This window comes from Piliocolobus tephrosceles, chromosome 11 (genome assembly GCF_002776525.5).
Source record: "Piliocolobus tephrosceles isolate RC106 chromosome 11, ASM277652v3, whole genome shotgun sequence".
NCBI classification, from domain to species: domain Eukaryota; kingdom Metazoa; phylum Chordata; class Mammalia; order Primates; family Cercopithecidae; genus Piliocolobus; species Piliocolobus tephrosceles.
In genome coordinates, this window is record NC_045444.1 from 89,279,274 (window position 1) to 89,298,477 (window position 19,204).

The 19,204-nt window shown below is 40.8% G+C and overlaps 1 protein-coding gene across 1 annotated transcript in view; it reads right to left on the reverse strand.

Moving 5' to 3' along the window:
* Positions 1-16,867, reverse strand: part of ICA1L (islet cell autoantigen 1 like) — a 95,450-nt gene extending 78,583 nt beyond the window's left edge. The window contains exon 1 of the mRNA XM_026454594.2: positions 16,723-16,867. The gene's annotated coding sequence lies outside the window, so the exon portion shown is untranslated. The remainder of the gene's footprint in view (positions 1-16,722) is intronic.
* Between the last annotated feature and the right edge of the window lie 2,337 nt (positions 16,868-19,204).

Consider the following 19,204-nt stretch of genomic DNA (forward strand, 5'->3'; position numbering starts at 1 on the left):
AGAAGTTCTTTGAAACCAATGAGAACAAAGACACAACGTACCAGAATCTCTGGGACACAGCTAAAGCAGTGTTAAGAAGGAAATTTATAGCACCAAATGCCCACATCAGAATGAGGGAAAGATCTAAAATTGACACCCTAACATCACAATTAAAAGAACGAAAGAAGCAAGAGCAAACAAATTCAAAAGCTAGCAGAAGACAAGAAATAACTAAGATCAGAGCAGAACTGAAGGAGATAGAGACACGAAAAACCCTCCAAAAAAATCAATGAATCCAGGAGCTTTTTAAAAAGATTAACAAAATAGACCGCTAGCCAGACTAATAAAGAAGAAAAAAGAATCAAATAGATACAATAAAAAATAATAAAGGGATATCACCACTGATCTTAAAGAAAAACAAACTACCATCAGAGAATACTACAAACACCTCTATGGAAATAAACTAGAAAATCTAGAGGAAATGGATAAATTCCTGAACACATACACCCTCCCAAGACTAAATCATTAAGAAGTCGAATTCCTGAATAGACCAATAACCATGAGCCTGGCCTTCTAATAACAAGTTCTGAAATTGAGGCAGTAATTAAGAGCCTACCAACCAAAAAAAAAGCCCAGGACCAGACAGATTCAGAGCCTAATTCTAACAGAGGTACAAAGAGGAGCTGGTACCATTCCTTCTGAACCTACTCCAAACAACAGAAAAAGAGGGACTCAGCCAGGCGCGGTGGCTCACGCCTGTAACCCCAGCACTTTGGGAGGCCAAGGTAGACAGATCACAAGGTCAGGAGTTCAAGACCAGCCTGGCCAACATGGTGAAACCCCGACTCTACTAAAAATACAAAAATTAGCTGGGCATGGTGGCGGGTGACTAGAATCCCAGCTACTCAGGAGGCTGAGGCAGAGAACTGGTTGAACCCAGGAGGTGGAGGATGCAGTGAGCTGAGATTGCACCACTGCACTCCAGCCAGGGAGACAAAGCGAGACTCTGTCTCAAGAAAAAAAAAAAAAAAAGGAAGAAAAAGAAAAAGAGGGACTCCCTAACTCATTCTATGAGGCCAGCATAATCCTGATACCAAAACCTGGCACAACAAAAGAAGAAAATTTCAGGCCAATATCCCTGATGAACATTGATTGATAAAAATCCTCAATAAAATACTGGCAAACTGAATCCAGCAGCACATCCAAAAGCTTATCCACCATGACCAAGTCTGCTTCATCCTTGGGATGAAAGATTGGTTCACCATATGCAAATCAACAAACATAATCCATCACATAAACAGAACCAATGACAAAAACCACATGATTTATCTCAATAGATGCAGAAAAGGCCTTCGAAAAATTCAACACCCCTTCATACTAAAAACTCTCAATAAACTAGGTATTGAAGGAACATATCTCAAAATAATAAAAGCTACTTATAACAAACCCATAACCAATATCATACTAAATGGGCAAAAGCTGGAAGCATTTCCTTTGAAAACCGGCACAAGATAAGGATGCCCACTCTCATTACTCCTATTCAACATAGTATTGGAAGTTCTGGCCAGGGCAATCAGGCAAGAGAAAGAAAGAAAGGGTATTCAAATAGGAAGAGAGGAGTCAACTTATCTCTGTTTACAGATGACATGATTGTGTATTTAGAAAACTCCATCGTCTCAGCCCAAAAACTCCTTAAGCTGATAAGCAACCTCAGCAAAATCTCAGGATACAAAATCAGTGTGCAAAAATCACAAGCATTCCTATACACCAATAATAGAAAAGCAGAGAGCCAAACCATGAGTGAACTCCCATTCACAGGTGCTACAAAGAAAATAAAATACCTAGGAATATAAGTTACAAGGGATGTGAAGGACCTCTTCAAGGAGAACTACAAACCACTGCTCAAGGAAACAAGAGAGGACACAAACAAATGGAAAGACATTCCATGCTCACGGATAGGAGGAATCAATATCATGAAAATGGCCATACTGCCCAAAGTAATTTATAGATTCAATGCTATTCCCATCAAGCTACCATGGACTTTCTTCACAGAATTAGAAAAAACTACTTTAATTTTCATATGGAACCAAAAAAGAGCCTATATAGCCAAGACAATCCTAAGCAAAAAAAGAACAAAGCTAGAGGTATCATGCCACCTGACTTTGAACTATACTACAAGTCTACAGTAACCAAAACAGCATAGTACCAAAAAAGATATGTAGACCAACAGAACAGAACAGAGACCTCAGAAATAATACCACACATCTACAACCATCTGATCTTCGACAATCCTGACAAAAACAAGCAATGGGGAAAGGAGTCCCTGTTTAATAAATGGTGCTGGGGAAACTGGCTAACCATATGCAGAAAATAGAAACTGGACCCCTTCCTCACACCTTATACAAAAATTAACTCAAGATGGATTAAAGACTTAAATATAAGACCTAAAACCATAAACACCATAGAAGAAAACCTAGGCAATAACATTCAGGACATAGGAATGAGCAAATACTTCATGACAAAAACACCAAAAGCAATGGCAACAAAAGTCAAAATTGACAAATGGGATCTAATTAAACTAAAGAGCCTCTGCACAGAAAAAGAAACTATCATCAAAGTGAACTGGCAACCTACAGAATAGGAGAAAATTTTTGCAATCTACCCTTCTGACAAAGGTCTAATATCCAGAATCTACAAGGAACTTAAACAAATTTACAAGAAAAAAAACAACCCCATCAAAGAGTGGGCAAAGGATGTGAACAGACACTTCTCAAAAGACCTTTATGTGGCCAATAAACAAATGGAAAAAAGCTCATCAACACTGGTCACTAGAGAAATTCAAATCAACACCACAATGAGATACCATCTCATGCCAGTTAGAATGGTGATCATTAAAAAGTCAGGAAACAACAGATGCTGGAGAGGATGTAGAGAAATAGGAATGCTTTTACCCTGTTAGTGGGAGTGTAAATTAGTTGGACCGTTGTGGAAGACAGTGTGGCGATTCCTCAAAGATCTAGAATCAGAAATACCATTTGACCCATTACTGGGTATGTACCCAAAGGATTATAAATCATTCTACAATAAAGATACATACACACATACGTTTATTGTAGCACTATTTACAATAGCAAAGACTTGGAACCAACCCAAATGCCCATCAATGATAGACTGGATAAAGAAAATGAGGCACATATGCAACATGAAATACTATACAGCCATTAAAAAAGAATGAGTTCCTGTCCTTTGCAGGGACATGGACGAAGCTGGAAACCACCATTCTCAGCAAATTAACACAGGAACAGAAAACCAAACACCACATGTTCTCACTCATAAGTGGGACTTGAACAATGAGAACACATGGACACAGGGAGGGGAATATCACACACCGGGGCCTGTCGGGGGTTGGGAGAAAGGGGTGGGAGAGCATTAGAACAAATATCTAATGCATACAGGGCTTAAAACCTAGATGACGGGTTGATAGGTGTAGCAAACCACCATGACACATGTATACCTATGTAACAAACCTGTATGTTCTGCACATGTATCCCAGAACTTAAAGTAAAATTTAAAAAAAGAAACCTATTTTAAAAAAGATAATAATGGAGCAGAGAAAATCCTATTGTCTAGTGATGTCACAACCATGGTTTGCCACTGAGCAAACCTTTCCCTTGTTTAGATACATAAATACCATTGTGTTACAGTTGCCTCCCATATTCAGTACAGGAACATGCTATACAGGTTTGTAGCCTAGGAGCAACAGGCTGTATCAGACAGTCTAGGGGTGTAGCAAGCTACACCATCTAGGTTTGTGTAAGTACACTCTATGACGTTCATACAATGACAAAATTGCCTAAGGACACATTTCTCAGGACGTATCCCTGTTGCTACGTGGTGGATGGCTATATCATATACATCCTACTTTAAAGGTTCTGCCTGACTAATCTTTCATCAACCGCCCATTAATTCAGGAATGGTTTTTGGCTCTGGCAAATCAATAAGTACATTAGGTTACAGGCTCTTTTGTCTGTCTCCTTTCAAGGATTGAGATGAAATGAAGCCTACTAAAATTATTAAGGGTAACTGATATGAAAGACGAACCAGCAAGTGACAAATTGAGGATCTGCCCCTCAAACTGCCCTAAAGAATACATTTTATAAAGTATCAGCTTTAATATTATATTAGAATTGAATTCAGATTATAAATATAAATATTTTCAGATCGGAACTTAATTACTGTTTAATCAAACATGATTTGGTTACTGAGATACTGGTCTATTCAGGACCAGAGTAGCTGAAATTTACAAACACACAGAGATACTGTAACTCGTGCAGAACAAAAATTACCTGAAATTTGAAAATAGTACCAATATGACAGTCAGTTTCATATGCACATTTAATGCCAGCTTTGTTCTGGGTGCTATGATTGGCACTGTAATCATAGCATCGATAAGACACGGACATAGGAAAATCCAATTACATTAAATGCAAACCTGTGTTTATCTAAAGTAGAAAGAATATGGTAATTACTTATCACCATTCAATCAGTCCCACAAACTCCACACTAAGCACCTAAGTTACCCACAGAGAGGTTACCTTTTTTTTTTTTTTTTTGAGGCGGAGTCTCGCTCTGTCGCCCGGGCTAGAGTGCTGTGGCCGGATCTCAGCTCACTGCAAGCTCCGCCTCCCGGGTTTACGCCATTCTCCTGCCTCAGCCTCCCGAGTAGCTGGGACTATAGGCGCCTGCCACCTGGCCCGGCTAGTTTTTTTGTATTTTTTTTTAGTAGAGATGGGGTTTCACCATGATATCCAGGATGGTCTCGATCTCCTGACCTCGTGATCCGCCCATCTCGGCCTCCCAAAGTGCTGGGATTACAGGCTTGAGCCACCGCACCCGGCCGGGGACCTAATACTCTTATGAAAGGACTGGATCTTAATAATTTTTCAAAAAGAATTCAAAATTATGCAAAAGGTACTTTTCTTAGAGTTTAAGATATTTTAAAGTTCCTGATAATGTTAGTACTGCTGCTTACTAAAATAATAATCATTATACCTTTAGAACACTGAAAACTTTTTAAACACATTTTATCTCCTTTGCTCTTCATAATATCCCCAGAAAGCTAAAAATGGCAGGTTATATTATTCCAGTTTCATAAAGGAAGTAGCCAAGACCCTTTAAAATTAAGGGAATTTTCTTAAATTTATTTAATTCACATGCATTAAGAACATTTTTGTCTGGGTGCAGTGGCTCATGCCCAGTACACTGGGAGACCATGGCAAGAGGATCACTTGAGGTCAAGACCAGTCTGGGCAACACAGTGAGACCTTGCCTCTAAAAAAATTCTTTTTTTTAATTTGCTGGGTATGATGGCACACACCTGTAGTCCTAGCTCCTCAGGAGGCTGAGTGGGGAAGATTGCTTGAGCCCAGGAGTTCAAGGTTACAGTAAACTATGATCATGGCACTGCACTCCAGCCTGGGCCACAGAGTGAGACTCTTGTCTCAAAAATAATAATAATAATACATGGGAAAATAGAAAAGGAACACCAATATGGTTAATCCAAACACATTAAAAATGACATTAAATATAAATGGACTATATAACACCATTAAAAAGCAGAGATTGTAATACAGGATAGACAAGTATAGCCCAAATACATGTAATTTAAAAGAAACACACTTTAGGCTGGGCACAGTGGCTCACACCTGTAATCCCAGCACTTTGGGAGGCCGAGACAGGCGGAACATGAGGTCAAGAGTTCGAGACCAGCCTGGCCAACATGGTGAAACCCTGTCTCTCCTAAAAATAGAAAAATTAGTTGAATGTGGTGACTCATGCCTGTAATTCCAGCTACTTGGGAGGCTGAGACAGGAGAACTGCTTGAATCTGGGAGGCGGAGGTTACAGTGTGCCAAGATCGTGCCACTGCACTCTAGCCTGGGCAACAGAGCAAGACTGTGTCTCAAAAAAAAGAAAAAAAAAAAAGAAACATACTTTAAATGCAAATACACAGAGAAGTTAAAAGGAAAAGCATAAAGATATACTGCATAAACATTAAGTATATATTAATGTCTGACAAAACAGGTTTCAATATAAATAATATTTCCAGGGATAAGATGGACATTTAATAATAAGAGGGTCAATTTATCAAGAAGACATAGCAAGCTGGGCACAGTGACTCACATCTGTAATCCCAGCACTTTGGGAGGCTGAGGTAGGTGGATCACCTGAGGTAAGGAGTTCAAGACCAGCCTGACCAACATGGTAAAACTCTGTCTCTACTAAAAATGCAAAAATGAGCTGGGTGTGGTGGCAGGCGCCTGTAATCCCAGCTACCTGGGAGGCTGAGGAGAACTGGAACCCAGGAGGTAGAGGTTGCAGGCAGCCAAGATTGCACCATTGCACTCCAGCCTGGGGGACAGGGCAAGACTTCATTTCAAAATAAAATAAAATAAAATAATAAAATAAATACAAAAATTAGCCAGGAGTGGTGGCTCGCACCTGTAGACCCAGCTACTAGGGAGGCTGAGGCAGGGGAATCACTTGAACCTGGGAGGTAGAGGTTGCAGTGAGCCAAGATTGCGTACAGGGCAAGACTATCTAAAAAAAAAAAAAAAAAAAAAAAGACATAGCAATCTTAACTGTGGATATTACTAAATGATAAAGCTCTCAAATACAAGGAAAAAAAAATAACCTGACAGAACTAAAAGGAGAAACTGTCAAATTTACAATCACAATGAGGGACTTAACACTGCCCCCAGAATAGTAACTGACATAAGTAGACATTTTTTTAAAAAGTGAAGGCCAGGTGCAATGGCTCACATCTGTAATCCCAGAACTTTGGGAGGCTGAGGTGGGTGGATCACTTGAGGTTACGAGTTCGAGACCAGCCTGGCCAACCTGGTGAAACCTCATCTCTACTAAAAACCCAAAAATTAGCTGGGTGTGGTAGCACACACCTGTAATCCCAGTTATTCGGGAGGTTGAGACAGGAGAATTGCTTGAACCCAGGAGGCAGAGGTTGAGTAAGCCAAGATCATGCTACTGTACTCCAGCCTCCAGCCTGGGCGACAAAGTGAGATTCCATCTCAAAAAAAAAAAAAAAAAAAAAAAGTGAAACCATAAAAGTTTTAAACAATCCCCCTCGCCTTTTTTTTTTTTTGAGAAACATTTAACCAACTTGGCCTAACTGACATTTATACACCAGTCCACTCACCAAGAGCAGAATACATTATTTTTCCCTAAGAGTAACTGAAAGATTCACCAAAACGGACCATATGCTAGGCAGAAAAATAAAAGTATTAAAATAACACAGATAACATTCTTAGACTATAATACTATTACTTTAGAAATCAATAGAAACCAGGTGTTGTAGCTCCCATTTGTAATCCCAGTGACTCAGGAGGGTGAAGCAGGATTGCTTGAGGCCAGGAGTTTGAGACCTGTCTAAGCAACATAGTAAGACTCTATTTCTACAAAAAAAAAAAAAAAAAAAGAAAGAAAGAAAAAGAAAAAAGCCAGAAGTGGTGGCACATGCCTGTAGCGTCAGTGACTTTGGAGGCTGAGGTGGGAGGATCGCTTGAGCCCAGGAAGTTTGAGCCTGCAGGGAGTGAGCAATGATCACACCACTGCACTCCAGGCTAGGTGACAGAGCAAGACTCTGTCTCTATAAAAAAAAGGAAAAAGTTTTAAACAGAAATCAATAGCAATTAGATATCTAGAAAATTCCCAAATATTTGGAAATAACATATATCTAAATAAACAGGCCGGGCGTGGTGGATCATGCCTGTAATCCCAGCACTTTGGGAGGCTGAGGCGGGTGGATCGCCTGAGGTCAGGAGTTCGAGACCAGCCTGGTCAACATGGTGAAACCCCGTCTCTACTAAAAACACAAAAATTAGCCAGGCGTGATGGCAGGTGCCTGTAATCCCAGCTACTTGGGAGGCTAAGTCAGGAGAATCTCTTGAACTGGAGAGGTGGAGGACGCAGTGAGTCAAGCCTAGGCGACAAGAGCAAGACTTCATCTCAAAAAAAAAAAAAAAAGAATATAAATAAATAAACAAAGGATCAAAGAAATCAAAGAGGAATTTTAAAATATTTTAAACTCAATGATAAGAAAAACATATCAAAAGCTGTGGAATGCAACTAAAGCATCATTAGAGAAAAGCTCACAGCTTTAAATACCTACATTAGAAAAAAAAGGGCCGGTGCGGTGGCTCAGACCTGTAATCCCAACACTTTGGGAGGCAGATCACTTGAGGTCAGGAGTTTGAGAGTAGCCTAGTCAACATGGTGAAACCCCATCTCTACTAAAAATACAAAAATTAGCTGGGTGTGGTGGCGAGCACCTGTAATCCCAGCTACTTGGGAGGCTGAGGCAGGAGAATCAGTTGAACCCAGGAGACGGAGGTTACAGTGAGCCAAGAACATGCCACTACACTCCAGCCTGGGTGACAGAGTGAGACTCCATCTCAATAAAAAAAAGAAAAAAAGGTATAAAATCAATTATCTATGCTTCCACCTTGAGAAGTTAGAAAAAGAGGAGCAAATTAAACCCCAAGTAGAAGAAACAATAAAAATAAGTCAGTAAATAGAAAATGGACAAATAAGAAAATTAAAGTTAAAAATGGGTTGATTTGAAAAAATTATTAAATTTAAAAAGCTTCTAGTAAGACTTATCAACAAAGAAAGAAAAACATAAATGAATAATATTAGGAATAAAAGAAGGAACGTCACTATAGATCCTATAGACATTAAAAGATTAATAAAGGTATGTTTTTAACAACTTTACACCAAAAGATTCTACAACTTAAATGAACAAATTCCTTGAAAAATGCAACTTACCAAAAACTAACACAAGAAAGAAAGAGAGCATCCATATTATCTTATACTCATTTTAAAAAGTGAATCGATAATTTTTTAAATCCCGTGAAAACAAAACAAAACCAAACCCTTTCAGGACCAGATAGCTTCACTGGTGAATTCGGTCAAACATTTAGGACGTAACCAAACTTACTCTTTCATAGAGTAGAAGAGGAAAGAATAGTTCCCAACTCATTTTATGAGCCAGCATAACTTTGCCCTCAAAACCAAACAGATATTACAAGAAAAGATTATTACAGACCAATATTTTTATTAAATATGAATGAAAAACCCTTCACAAAATCCTAACAAATCTAATAGAGTAATAGGTGTGTGTGTGTGTGTGTGTGTGTGTGTGTGTGTGTGTGTGTGTATATACATGGATAAAACATGACTAACTAGGTGGAACTGATGCAAGGGATGCAAGATTTGCTTACCGTTTCAAAATCAGTCTATGGCCCAGGTGCGGTGGCTAACACCGGTAATCTCAGCACTTTGGGAGGCTGATATGGGTGGATCACCTGAGATCAGGAGTTCCAGATGAGCCTGGCCAACATGGTGAAACTCCGTCTCTACTAAAAATACCAAAACTAGCCAGGTGTGGCTGGGCACAGTGGCTCATGCCTGTAATCCCAGCACTTCAGGAGGCCGAGGCAGGTGCATCACCTGAGGTCAGGAGTTGGAGATCAGCCTGGCCAACATAGAGAAACCCCACCTCTACTAAAAAATGTAAAAAACAGCTGGGTGTGGTGGCCTGTGCCTATAATCTCAGCTACTTAGAAGGCTGAGGCAGGAGAACTGCTTGAATCTGGGGGGTGGAGGTTGCAGTAAGCCGAGATCACACCACTGCACTTCAGCCTGGGCGACAGGGTGAGACTCTGTGCTTAAAAAAAAAAAAAAAAAAAAATTCTCTTTGGCGGGGCATGGTGGCTCACGTCTGTAATCCAGCACTCTGGAAGGCCAGGGCGGGCGGATCACTTGAGGTCAGCGGTTCAAGACCAGCCTGGCCAACATGGTGAAACCTCGTCTCTACTAAAAGTACAAAAATTAGCCGGGCATGGTGGTGCACTCCTATAATCCCAGCTACTCAGAAGGCTGAGGCAGAAGAACCGCTTGAACCCAGGAGGCGGTGGTTGCAGTGAGACGAGAGTGTGCCACTGTACTCCAGCCTGGGGGACAGGAGCAAGACTGTCTCAAAATAAAAATAAAAATAAATTAGCTGGGTGTGGTGGCACACACTTGTAGTCCCAGCTACTTGGGAGGCTGAGGTGGGAGGACTGCTTGATCCTGGTAGGTGAAGACTGCAGTGAGCTGAGATGGCACCACAGAACTCCAGCCTGGGTGAAAGAGCAAGAGTCCATCTCAAAAAAAAAAAAGGGGGGGGGGGGGGAAGAAAATCAGTCTATGTAATTCATTAAATTAAGAGATTAAAGGAGAAGTATCACCATTTCAATAGATGTAGGAAAGAAATGAAAAAATTTATCACTCACTCATGATTTAAGAAAAAGAAACTCTGGCTGGGTACGGTGGCTCACATTTGTAATCCCAGCACTTTGGGAGGCCAAGGTGGGCAGAAAATGTGAGGTCAGGAGTTGGAGACCAGCCTGGCCAACATGGTGAAACCCTGTGTCCACTAAACATACAAAAATTAGCTGGGCATAGTGCTGCACACCCATAGTCCCAGCGACTTGGGTGGCTGAGGCAGGGGAATTGCTTGAACCTGACAGGCAGAGGCTGTAGTGAGGCGAGAATGTGCCAATGCACTCTAGCCTGGGTGACAGAGCAAGACTCTATCCCCCCCACCAAAAAAAAAGAAAGAAAAAAAAAGAAAACAGCAACAAAATATCCCACACAGCTAACATCATACTTAACTGTGAAATAGTGAATATTTTTCCTTTAATATTGGGTAAGAGGCAAAGATGACTGCTCACACCCCTTCCACATTTAAAAGGAAAAGGCAAAGATGTCTTTATTCACAGGTGTCATGATTATGTATGCAAAAAATCCTAAAGAATCTTTTAAAAATCTATTAGATCTAATGCAACAGATCTGAGCAAATTCAGCAATTAGTGAATCAGACAATGTAAAACAAATGTATCACATTTCTATATATTAGTAGCAAACAATTAGGAAGTGATTTTTTTTTGGTAGAGATGGAGTCTCCCTATGTTGCCCAGGCTGGTGTCAAACTCCTGGCCTCAAGTGATTCCCCTCGCCTAGGCTTCCAAAGTGCTAGGATTATAGGTGTGAGCCACCACACCTAGCCTAGAAAGTGAAATTTAAAATCCACTCTCATTTTCAGTAACATCCAAAGCTATGAAATATTTAGCAGCAAATTCAGTGAAATACAAACCACAGTGCTATTAAACACTATAGCACATTGCTGAGAAAAATTAGAGAACACAGAGAAATACATCCACAAATATACAACCAAATGATTTCTGACAAGGGCACTGATACAGTTTGGATGTTTGTCCCCTAAAAATTTCATGTTGATATGTGATCCCTAATATTGGAGGTTGGGCCTTCTGGGAAGTCATGGGGGTGGATTCCTCATGAATGGCTTGGTGATGAGTGAGTTCTTACTCTGTAAGTTCATGTGAGAGCTGGCTGTTTAACAGAGTGTGGCACCCTTCCGTCTCTCACCACGCGACGCCTGCTCCCCCTCCACCTTCCTCCATGAGTGGAAGAAGCCTGAGGCCCTCATCAGATGCAGATGCTACACCATGCTTCTTGTACAGCCTGCAGAACTGTGAGCCAAATAAACTGCTTTTCTTCATAAATTACGCAGTCTCAGGTATTCCTTTATAGTAACCCAAAATGGACTAACAGAGGCACCAAAGCAATTCACTGGTGGAAAGGTTTGACTTTTAACAGACAATGCAAGGACAACCAGATATCCACATGTCAAAAGAATTGCTCCCCAATTCTTAACTAACATCATTTACAAAGAGTAATTCAAAATGTGTAACAGACTTAAATGTAAAATTTAAAACCTGTAAAACTCCTGGCTAGGTGTGGTGGCTCATGCTTGTAATCCCAGCACTTTGGGAAGCTGAGGCGGGCAAATCACAAGGTTAGGAGTTCGAGACCAGTCTGGCCAATATGGTGAAACTCTGTCTCTACTAAAAATACAAAAAATTAGCTGGGCAAGGTAGCAGGTGCCTGTAGTCCCAGCTATTCAGGAGGCTGTGGCAGGAGAATCACTTGAACCTGGGAGATGGAGGTTGCAGTGAGCTGAGATCCTGCCACTGCATTCCAGCCTGGGCAAGAGCGTGAGATTCCATCTCAAAAAACTGTAAAACTCCCAGAAGAAAAAATCTTTGCAACCTGGGGGCAGACAATGACTTCTTAGACTATTTAAAACGTGAATTATAAAAGAAAAAAAAATCAAGAAGTTGGATTTCACCAAAATTTAAAATTGTTATTTGAAAAACACAATTCAGAAAATGAAAATTTGGAGGAAACTTTTCATACATACACACACACATATGAACAGACCTGTGCTCTGAATATATGAAGAATAATTACAACTGAGTAATAAGAAAATCTCATTTTAACAGATAAATTATTTGAACAAACTAACAAAAGATATTCACATGCAGTCATGCATTAACTGTGGGAATATGTTCTAAGAAATGTGTCATTAGGTGATTTCATCATTGTGAGAACATCACAGAATATACTTATACAAACCAAATGTTATAAGCCTACCACATACCTAGGGGCTACTGCTCCCAGGCTACAAACCTGTATAGCATGTTACATACTGAATACTGTAGGCAACTGCAACACAATGATGGTAAGTATTTGTGTATCTAAATATGTCTAAACACTGAAATGGTACAATAAAAATATGCTATTACAATCTTATGTGACTACTATTATATCTGTGGTCCATCATTGACCAAAACACCTTTATGCAGTGTACAACTACATACTAATGGCCATTAAGCATATAAAAATACATTCAACAACATTATTCATCAGGGAAACAAAAATTAAAACCACAAAGAGGTATCAGCACACCCCCATTTGATCTTGCTTAACAACCAATCTGTCAATTCAAAGTGCTGGCAACAATGAGGAACAACTGGAACCTTCATACATTGGTTGTGGGAATATAAAATGGGTATAAGCACTTCAGAAAAAATTGAGTTTCTTGGAAACACACACAATCCAGCAATTGTATTCTTATTTACCCAAGATAAATGAAAAATATGCCCAAAGACCTGTAAATGTTCTTGCCAGCTTTATTCAAAATAGCCAAAAATTAGAATATCTATTAACAGGTGAACAAACAAATTGTAGTAATAATGTGCAATGGAATACCACTCAGCAACAAAAAAACTACAAATCAAGTAATTAATGAGTAAGGGGTGTCTTTATGGGGTGATGAAAAAGTTTTCAAACTAGAGAGAGCTGGTGATCTCACAACATTGTTAAAACAATAAATATCACTGAATTGTACACTTCAAAACAGCTGTTTGGGTTTGTTTAGTCAAAGTAAAAAAGAAAAAAAAAAGGCTAATTGTATGTTATGTGAATTTCCTCTCAAAAACAAAAAAACTTTTGATAAAAGCAAGAGCAGGAATGAATTCTCAACTCATGATGATACACCAATACACATCCACGATAATAGCTTAAATGACAAAGACTGACAACACCAAAACTGGTGAGAATGTGAGTAACTGGAACTCATATATTGCCAATGAAAGCATTAGACGGTATAACCATTTTAGAAAATGGTCTGGCAGTTTCTCATAAAACTAAACATGCTCCTACTTCGTGACCTAGCAATTCCACCACTAGGTATTTAAAGCTTTGTGTGGGCAGAGATTTTCATCTGTTTGTGAGCAAATAGTGCAAGACACATAGTAGATACTCAGTATTTACCAAATGAACGTCTACTTATTTTAGCATTGTAATAAAAAACTAGAAACAATCTAAGTATATTAATAAAAAACTATACAGATAAAAATGTAGTATATTCATAAGACAGAATACTATATAAATAATTAAGGGTGAGCATGGTGGCTCACGCCTGTAATCCCAGCACTTTGGGAGGCTGAGGTGGGTGGATCACCTAAATTCAGGAGTTTGAGACCAGCCTGAATAATATGGTAAAACCCCCATCTCTACTAAAAATAAGAAAATTAGCTGGGTGTGGTGGCATGTGCTTGTAGTCCCAGCTACTCGGGAGACTGAGACAGGAGAATTGCTTGAACCCAGGAGGCGGAGGTTACAGTGAGCAGAGATGGCACCACTGCACTCCAGCCTGGGTGACAGAGCGAGACTCCGTCTCAAAACAACAACAACAACAATAAAAAAAAAAAAAAACATTTAAAACAAATATGTTAGTGGCTAGAACTATCAATATCAATCCAAATCAATTTTTAAAATAATACGGAGTGAGGCCAGGCGTGGTGGCTCACACCCATAATCCCAGTACTGTGGAAGGCAGAGGCGGGCGGATCACGAGGTCAGGAGATCGAGACCATTCCAGCTAGCACGGTGAAACCCGGTCTCTATTAAAAATACAAACAATTAGCCAGGCGTGGTGGCAGGAGCCTGTAGTCCCAGCTACTTGGGAGGCTGAGGCAGGAGAATGGCGTGAACCTGGGAGGCGCAGCTTGCAGTGAGCTGAGATCCGGCCACTGCACTCCAGCCTGGACGACAGAGCGAGACTCCGTCTCAAAAAACCAAAATAAAACAATACTGAGTGAAAAACACAAGTGCAGGCCATATGCAATATGATGTAACTTATTTAAAATTTTAAAACACATGCAATAATAGACACATATAAAATATAATTTAAAAAATACAAAACACAGATATCAACTCATGATGTTGAGTACCTGGTTATGGATGGGTGGGATGAGACTTCAGCTTTATTGGAAATATTTTATTTCTGCATCTAAAAAAATACTAGAAATAAATACAACAAAATGTTAACAGTTGTTAATGTCGGCTGCTGTAAATATATTGTGTTACTTTAGTCTATTTTTTATCTCAACTAAATTAACAAAGGAATTTTAAAACCCTAGTGTTATATGCAAGTGAGTCAATAATGGCAAATAATAATGAGATACATAGAAGGTGACTAACTTTTAATGGTGAATACTGGATCCAAGCACAAGTTTGAAAATTTTGATTTCCAAAAAAAAAAAAAACATAAAACTTAAGGGATGAATGAAAAACAGACAAAATGGAACAGGGCAATAAGAATATTATTAAATAACAAAATCTACTTCGAACAAGAAAATCTTTCCAGTTACAGATATATTTAAAACTCTTTCTACATATCCCATCTGTTGTTGTTAAAGAATATAAAAAGGATAAAATTTTAAAGGAAGCACAGTGAGTACTGAAAAAGCTAAAGTATAAAAGAAAAAATGTAAATATAGGATAACACAATGAAATCACAAAGTTTGGCAGTATAGTAGAACAAGACAGTATATTATCCATTTTATATCTAATATTTTGATATCTGGTCCTAGTTCCGTAACTGGTATAAACTTTGTTTTATATTTTTAAATGATATTTATAATAAAAAATACGGCATCCTACTTTTTCCAGTAGTCTCATATTTGCAGTTTTTCCTCTTTGAACTGGCTGATCTCTGAGCACCCTTCTAATTCTAAAATTAAACTGGTAATTAGAACACTGCCTTCCACATAGCTGTTTCAATGACTAGAAAAGCAATCATTTTGCACTATTAAATAGAGATTTCAAAGAATACTGGGTTTGATAGGCACAGATAAATACTAAATGATTTAAAATTTTGGTCATATAAAAATACATACATACCATTCGGAGACGTTTATTCGGCCAGAAAATGTATAATTAACTCCTACTAAAGGTTGAGGCACCTGTGGCTAGTCCATAAATACTGATGTGAAGATGATTAAAGTAATATCATCTTACAGTACGTCGCCTGAGTCAGAACCAAATAAATCAATACATAAATACTTTTGGGAAAAATAAAAACCATGGGAAAATGTTATCTTCCCAACAATCTATTTTACAGGGACCCATAGTTTATAACAGCCTTTATGCTGTGTGCATCAAGATCATCTATTACACGAAAACTGATTCCACCCCCTCTACTGGCAACGCCCCAGCACCGCGGGTGAGTTGCCAGGATGGACTCCCTGCTTTCCCCTCTCCGTCTTCCTTAGAGCATCAGGTATCGGACCACTGACATCACCTGGGCACCTGACCAGCTGACCCGCGTTTCCAGGAGCCAGATCTGTGCCGTGGGGCCGGGTTCACGGCCTGGGGAGCAGGATCTGTGCGCGGAGCCCCTCGTGGGCCCGTGCACTCTGCAGTTCAACCCAAACCGCACATTTACTATGTTTTGTTTTTCTCCATCGGTTGCCAATTAGTTTCTAAAGAAGATATTCCCATTACAAAATAATAGCGAAATAAAAATAAGCACCACGTTAAAAAGAGGTCAGCAGGGAGGCACCTGAGGGCTGTTTGGGTGATTGGCCGCCGCCTCTACTAGGAGCGACCTCCACGGCCGAGAGAAATCACCCAAATGAGCCCCGGGCTGCCGCGCTCCTTCACTACAGCGAGCGTGGCCGGGAAGCGCCCTTCAGCCGCAGGGACCAGTCACGCCAGAAACCGCTCCTTGCGGGTTTTGCCTGGTGGGAGGCCGGAAGAACCCCGAGCAGGGCCTCGCCTGCTAGAAGGCCGCAGGCAGCGGCCGGGGTCCCCGAGAGAACCAACCCGAGAAGCCGCGCGCGCGCGCGAGTGGCCGGAGCCTCCCGCCGCGCCCCCGCCGCCCGGCGTCGCCATGGGAACCCAGGATTTGGCCTCCGGGCCAGACCGCCGCCTGAGGGGAAAGAGGGGCGGACTGGGGGCCGCAGACGCTTACCGGCGCCGCTCCTCCGCCGCCTCGGGTCGCGTTCGGCCGCGCGGGGATCCGTCCCGGCACCCGTTCCGGCCACCGCCCGCGAGCCCCGCGCCGACTCCGGGCCCTCTGGCAGCCAGTGCCCCTCCGCACCAGTGCGTGGAGGTGTCAGGCTCCCGCTGCGGGAGGCGGGAGATTTAAACCGCCCGGCCTGGCGTCCGCGTTCGCCCCACTCCGGCGCCGGCCTGACCCCGCCACCGGCCCGACTGGGGACCGGCGCATCTCTCTGTCTGCTCTTGAATGAACTCGGGGACCCTCTCTATCTCTCCTTTCTCGATTTCCTCCTTACTTAATAAAGTGAGATGACAAACACCAAGCCGGTCAGAACATCCGAGGAGCTGAGTGTGAGCTCTGTGAGGCCTGGGGAAGTGGAAGGCATTGCCCGGGGCCCTCCTGGCTCCCTCCGAGCACCCCCACCCCCGGACCTGCCGGGCCTTCTGGGGCGGCCCCTCAGCGCCAGTGCTCCATACGCGGAAAGCGTTCGCGCGCTGTATTTAACTCCCATGTTAAAGACTTAAAGAGGTCTTAACAACCGTTCATAACCAATCTCAAATGTACATATCCATATCCATAATGTTTGTGATGAACCTTCAAGAGTAAAAGGTAAAACCGGATCCTGAAAGTCTCGGGAAAAAAAAGGAAGGAAAACTGTTTACTACTAGTAGGAGATAATCAAACTGCATTCTTTTTAAAGGTGACTCCAAAACTTAACTTTCCTAAAACAGCAGCATATGAATTATTAATTACAACTGTGACACATAGGCTAGCAAAGAATGAAAAGGTTAACACTCGAGGTGATAACTAAAGTCTGTATGACGACAAAGATGGGGTCAGGTTCTAGAATATTAACAGTACAAAATATTCAACCTGGAAAGTATACTTTTAAAATAGGAAAAGTGGCAAGTTATAGAGGGTTAATTTGGACTGAAGACATTAAATGTCTTTAGATTTTACACTGAGATATTTGGATTTCCAAGGAATAGGCAAATACCTGAAATGTGCAAAATTTTGTTTTTTTGAGGAAAGAGTCTACAGCTTTCCTCAGAAGGGTAAAAATTGGCGTTTGGCAAACATGAGTGATTGACGTTATTTCCTTGGGATGGCTTTCCTGAATCTTACTAAATGTGGCATTTCTCCTAAGGGGTATACCGCTCTCCGGCTGTAATGATCTACCTGCCTGTCTTCCCCATTAGGTGCTGAGCTGCTTCAAAGCTGCTGTCCACCCTTACGCATTTCTGCAGTCTTAGCACCTAGCAGAGTGCCTAATACAAACTAGGTCCTGAATGAATGTTGAGTCCATCAATGAACGAACTGAAATAGACAGCTAATTCACAACTGAAGGATACATTATAAAATATCTGAAAAGACCAGATTATCTTTCTCACCAAGGAATAAATAACATGGCAAGCGAAATGACTTTCAAATGTTACTATGCCCCATGGTAAAGTTCTTGGGGTATTAGAAAATGTTTGTTCCAACAAGATGAAGTTTTAAGTCAAGAGAACAGTAAACTAACTTCTTCAGCTCAATCTGAGGCCAACTAAAGTCCTCCAAAGACACCAGGAAGTCAGAATAGTGCCTACCGGCCAGGCCTATTGCTTTTATTCACTTAACTGGGTAAAATTACAGAAAGATACACAGTATCTCGAAGCCATCAATGAAGTGTAGTATTTACATATAATCACTTTTTCTTCACAAGTCACTAAGGAAAGGTGGCACAGTGTAGGAATAGTATCAGAAAATAATGTAGAGCTAGCTGCTGATGCTTCACCCAGACAGGAGTCAAGTCTCTCATTTTTCATAAATGCCCGTGGAATGAATTAATCTTCCTTTAGCTGTTAGATAAAATGTTTACATGGCTAGCACTAGGATGAGTGTGGTAGTTCACACCTATAATCCCAGCACCTTGGGAGACTGAGGCGAGCGGAGCACTTGTGGTCAGGAGTTTGAGAACAGCCTGGCCAACACGGTGAAACCCTGTTTCTACTAAAAATTCAAAAATTAGCCCCATGTAATGGCATGCACCTGTAATCCCAGCTGGGAGGCTGAGGCACGAGAATTGCTTGAACCCAGGAGGCGGAAGTTGTGAGCTGAGATTGCACCACTAAACTCCAGACTGGGCGACAGAGTGAGACTCTTGCACTAGTCCCTTAACAAAAGGAGGCAGCTCAGTCATTACATTTTAGTGTTGCATAAAACCTCTTTAGAAAGTGAAATAATTAAACACCTTTAAAATACTTTTAAATTTCACTTAGAAGCACATTTATTGAACCGTTATTTAACTTTCTATCAACATATAATACATTTATACTGAGAAAAAAAGGGTTTTCCTCTATGGTAGACTTTTACAAGCTAACTAGAGAAGAACATTAGATGACTTGGAATGTGGGGCTCCACAAATGGGATCCAAACCTAGAGTCTTAGTTTCTTTAAAGACTAATGGTCT